Raw genomic sequence first — 6000 nt, 5'->3', positions numbered from 1 at the left:
GCTACAGCCCTGCCTTTCCCTTCTGCTTTCTGTTTTTAGACCGTGTCTCACTAAGTTGCCTAGGAGGGAATTGACTTTTCAATCCTTCTGCCTCAGTCTCCAAAATACCACCACACCCACGGATTTTCTGTTTGGGACATTACCTCCCACATGGTAGAAGAGGAGTTAGTTTTCTGGCACCCCACCCCCGTATCCTTTTATCTGGATCTTTGATAGGCAATTCTTGCTCATGATGTTGGTACACATAGACCCTGGTCACCAATGGATGATGACTTCCTTCATCACAGGTCCAGGGTTATGTATCTGGTTGTGAATAGCTGGAGAAGCAGCAATTCTGAACCTACCCTTATAGAAATGGATGTCTGATTGACTTAGCAAGGTGGGGTGTAGCTCAGTCCACACTTAGGGGCTGGCAGTGGATGAGGACTTTAGAGCCCAGTTTCCTTTTGTTTGTTTATTAGAGACAGAGTTTCTCTTTGTAGCCCTGGACGTCCCAGAACTCGCTCTGTAGACCAGGCTAGCCTTGAACTCAGAGATCCGCCTGCCTCTTCCTCCCCAGTGCTGGGATTAAAGGCCTGTGCCACCACTTCCCGGTTTAAGGCCGAGTTTCTTAAACTGAGAGTTGCCAACCCATATGGGGTTACATCATGAGACATGGAAAGTCATGAAGAATTTGTTGAAAATTAAGGCAACGTGCCGGGCCGTGGTGGCGCACGCCTTTAATCCCAGCACTCGGGAGGCAGAGGCAGGCGGATCTCTGTGAGTTTGAGACCAGCCTGGTCTACAAGAGCTAGTTCCAGGACAGGCTCCAAAACCACAGAGAAACCCTGTCTCGAAAAACCAAAAAAAAAAAAAAAAACCAAAAAAGAAAAAAAAAAGAAAATTAAGGCAATGATCACACCCTTGCTACATCCTAGGGCCCTCCCTCACTGCAGTCTTGGTGCTTAGTATACACCACGAGCACTGTGCACTGTGAATGCTCTCGAATCACATAATACGACAGTCACTGACCAAAACATCTCTGCTTAGATTCAAGACCATTGTGTGGTATAGCACTGTGGGTAGACTGTTTTCCTAGTACACACAGAGCCCTGGATTTGATCTCCAGCGTGTATAAAGTTGGGCATGATACACATCTGTAATCTCCGTCCACAAGAGGAGCAGACGGAAGGATCAGAAATTTGAGGCCATCCTGGGCTACGTAGTAAGGTAGAGGCCTTATTAGAATACATGAGATCATATCTCGGCAAAACAGGAAATTACGGTGTGAGTGTAGTATTTTTACTGAACATATATTTCTGCTCTTATAGGAACAAAATGGTCTAATACAGGAAGCGAGAACTTCCAGTATTTTTCTGCTGTCATACTGCCACTCATGTAATATATCTTGTGTTGTATATGTCAGAATGTTGGGTTTTAGCCAGAGGTGGTTGTGCACGCCTTTAATCCCTGCCTTTGGGAGGCAGAGACAGACACATCTCTGAGTTTGAAGCTAGCCTGGTCTACAGAATGAGTTCCAGGACAGCCAAGACTACACAGAGAACCCTTGTCTTGAAAAACACAAACATAACCAAAACAAAAAAGCTGGCTTTTGGACTTGAGAGTCATAAAAAATAGTTAAATGGATTATGGATTTTGGTTTATGATGAGGACAGAATTTCTAACATTTTCTGAAATGGCCTGAAGCATAGTTCTGCCTTTTAAAATGTTTAAATATTAATTTATTTTACATGTATAAATGTTTTACCTGAATGTGTGTCTGTGTACCACACATGTGCCTGGTGTCATGGAGGCCAGAAGAGGGCATCGGATTCCTTGAAATTGGAGTTTCAAAGATTTGTGAGCTGCTGTATGAACACTGAGAATTGAACCCAAGTCCTCTGGAAGAACAGCCAGTGCTCTTAATTCCTGAGCCATCTCTCTAGTCCTGCCATTTTTTGCTTTGTGTTTATATAAAGCATCATTTTGCTCATTAATTATTATAAAATGAAAATATCAATTGATTCTGTTGAATATGTTCTGGAGCTCCCTGATTCAAATATTCAGGCGTGACTTAATTCTTTATGTAAAATAAATAAGAACACCCATCTCATTCATATGTATTTTTTAAGTAAAATTATATGTGAATGAAGAAAACTGAAAAGGAGGAGTACATGGCTACTCCTAAGGTATGCAGACTTTATTGTCAGCATTAGGGAGAAATCAGACAGAGGGAAGAGCCTAGGCTGAACACAGCCAGCACACTAAACCAGACAATGAGAGGAGAGACAGGAGGGAGAACAAGAGAGGTGCAGCCGACTAAGAGAGTTTGTTCTGGCCAAGAGACCAAGAGAGCTGGACAGCCAAAATGGCTGAGGTATATATGGATCTTGGCTAGGGGAAGGGAAGTGCAAGACCAGCCCCTGGGAGAGATGGTTTATGGCAGAGGGCAGGCTGAGAAGGGAGAGGAGACACAGGTGTTGAGTGCGGCTGGGAGAACTGGCCAGCGTGCTGGAACGTCTGTGGGAGGCTCTGGGTTTCGGGAGAAGCGAGTTGGGCAGGTTATGTAGGTTCATCATTCCTGGGAACAAAGGGACACACTTCTAAAATTGTGAAAAATCCAGGTAGGCGGCTGGCGAATGCTTGGTCAGACTTGCATAATTCAGCCGTCTCATTAGAATATATCCCCCCCAAGGCCCAGGAGGGGACCAGCTTTTTGGCATCACAGCAAGGATGTTGTTGTCATCTACAAAGTTCACACTAGAGAACTGTGCAATCAATTTCCAAATATTGCACACCCACCCCAGAAAGCAAAAACAAACCCCAACATGCCTTTTCCTGTGTCCTGAGGTCAGCCTGAGGCTCTCATCTTGCCCTATGGACCAGAGTTTCATCCCAGTTCCTGCGGTAAAGCCCTAGCAAGACAATCATTAGGGAGACCCTTCTGCTCTTTGATGGAGGGTTGGTGCAAATCTAAAACTGTAAACAAACAGGGTGTTATGCTTCCAGAGAAGTATCAAGGGAAAGTACCACAGGTAACAGTAGTAGCTTCAGGATCAAGGCTGGGTGGAGAAAGTCGACAAGTTTTCGGGGAAACTGGGCGAACGTGCTCTTCTTCCAGGAGGTGGAGGAGGAGGCTGGTCTAGCCCACAGGGATTACTTATCTAGAGGGTGCAGAATTCTTGGGAAGTCGTAGAGGCCCAAAGGGGCCAAAGGTCAGAGAGTCTGGGACTTGTTTCTAGTTCATTCAAGGTTATTGTGCTTCTAACAAAGGCCCCACCTAGTTGTAAATCAGAGTTCTGCTCTCTCAAGACTTTCTCCTCAACAGGTGTGGCTAGTCGCCCGACCTCCTGCTCCTGGAATAGGGAAGTAGTTGGCTCTTACCTAAAACCAAAATCTTAGGATCCAACTAAGTTCTAATTCCCTTTATAGAAATAACTTGGGATTCCACCCAGGGAGTGGTTTACCTACAGACTGTGTGGGGTCTAGGGTGGGCACCAGCAATGAACACCCAAGCCTTTCAATTTGTGTGTTAATGCAGCCTTTTGTTCTACTCCTACCTTTTGAAGTCAAGGATGTGTGAAGCTGTTGGAAAATAAAACGTGGACAAATTTTCAGTACTCACTGAAATTCCCTCCCGATATTATCCTCCAAGTTTCTGCATTTTATTATTTTTGTTCACATCTTCATATTCTTTACTATATTTCTAAATTCCCACGCCTCCACTCTGGAGAAAGGTATTTTTGTCGAGGCCGGAGCCTGACAGGAAGTAGGTAGACTGCAATCACAATAGAAATTCCTCATATGAAGCTACCTGTTCCACTAAAGTTCTGAAATGTTTCTTGGAAATAATCTGCATGCCACCCTTTTATAATAAACTGGCGATTTCCAAAAACAACCCCCCCAAATCTCTTGAAGTTTGTGTGTGTGTGTGTGTGTGTGTGTGTGTGTATATACACATATGCAAACACCAAGCATGTGGAGACCAGATGTGCTTATCAATTGCTCTCAACTTTATTTTTTTGAGGCAGTTTCTCAATGAACCTGAAGCCCACAAGTTAGGCTAAACGGTCTGGTCATTGTCACCTCTATCCCTGCTAGGGACCCATCCATCCCCACCTTCCCAGCACTGGGATCATTGCCAGGTACTGTGTGTGTGTGGGGGGTGGGGGGGCTGTTTTGTTTGTTTTTAATGTGGATGCTGACAGTTATCTGCCCATCCCTTGTGATATTCTAAATAAGTTTGTGACTTCACTTTGACCTACATTCCTAGGGGTCTGGGAGCATGGGCAGTGGGTTGGGCATACCTGCAGAGAAAAAGGCCAGAGAACTGGTTTCCCTGTTTGCGACTTACCTGGTACTACTCTGAGCCCCAGCTTCCTCATCTGTGAAACAGGAATCAGAATGCCTCTGCTGAGGGTTGCTGTGAGAATTACATGAAACCAGGTACACAGGCTCAGTGGTCCCAGCCCCATTTTCTTTTTCTTTTTTTTTTTTTTTAAAGATTTATTTATTTATTATGTATACAACATTCCTTCTATGTATGCTCGCATGCCAGAAGAGGGCACCAGATATCATTACAGATGGTTGTGAGCCACCATGTGGTTGCTGGGAATTGAACTCAGGACCTCTGGAAGAGCAGTCAGTGCTCTTAACCTCTGAGCCATCTCTCCAGCCCCCCAGCCCCATTTTTCTTGAGGCAGGGTCTCCAGGAGTTGAGGTTGGTCCCAGGCTGCTTTGTAGCCTTGTCTGACCTTGAACTTCTGATCTTCTCCCTCTACCACCCAAGAGCCAGTGTTACAGCAACTCTGAGTAAGCATCACCTTCAGGGTCATGAGATGGTTCCGTGGAGGAAGATGCTTGCTGTGCAGATTTGCTGCTGGGAGTTTGAACCCATGTCAAGGTGGGAGAAGAGAAGCCACTGCATAAAGTTGTCCTCTGACCTCCACACTTGTGCCCTGGCATATACCCCACACATGTATACAACATGTATACAACACATGTATACAACAACAATAATAAAAAACAATATTTTACCCATTTGTCATGGCATCCTATGCCATATAGACGGTTAAGAGATGTTGAATCTTAGTGATTCAGTCAATTTATTCTTATGTATTTTTTTTTAAGATTTATTTATCATGTATAGTGTTCTACCTGCATATGTGCCTGCAGGCCAGAAAAGAATGCCAGATCTCATTACCAATGGTTGTGAGCCACCATGTGGTCCTGGGAATTGAACTCAGTACCTCTGGAACTGCAGCCAGTGCCCTTAACCTCTGAGCCATCTCTCCAGCCCCAGTCAATTTATTCTTGAGGCTCAAAATAAAACTGGGGCTGGAGACATAGCTCAGTTGGTAGTGTTTGCTTAGCTTGCACAAAGCTCTGGGTCTGAGCCCCAGCACTGCAGATACCAGGCATGGTGGCACATGCCTGGACAGGTAGGAAGATCAGAAGAAGATCAAGGTTATTCTTGGCTACATGACAAGTCTGAGACCAGCCAGGGATACATGAGATCCTGTCTCAAAAATAAAGTAAGTATAATTGTTAGCATTCTGTCTCTGAAACAAAGTCAGACACATTTTGGGTCCTGGAGGTCAAATGATGGTGAGGGAAGGGGTGGACAGGAGGGTAGGGTAGGTTAGGGTGGGTTGGTGTTCTTGGCAATGGGCAAGAGAAAAGAGGTAGCCAGACCCCATTGACATTAAGGGATCCCTATGTATTGAATCTTCTCCACTTCACTGTTCCCCATTTCTTCAGCCTCGGATTTTGATGTCTTTGCTGTCTCAAAATAAGTTCCCTTTCACCTCTAGGCAGATGACTTCCCTCTTCATAACTAAGAACCTTGACCAAGTTGTCTCCGTTTCGCAGTGGCCTCTCCTCTTCACCCACCTGTGAGGAACTGTGAACTGGGCTGTGCCGAGTCTCAGACCACAACCACTCCCACTGTGGTCACAGGCAACCCCAGTAAGCAATTTTAGTTCACATGTGGGCCGACTGTGCCTTGTTCATCCTGTAACA

This window comes from Microtus oregoni, unplaced genomic scaffold, assembly GCF_018167655.1.
Source record: "Microtus oregoni isolate MIOR12 unplaced genomic scaffold, Mior012 000026F_ref0000081, whole genome shotgun sequence".
NCBI lineage: Eukaryota > Metazoa > Chordata > Mammalia > Rodentia > Cricetidae > Microtus > Microtus oregoni.
Note: the sequence above shows the minus strand (reverse complement) of the source record.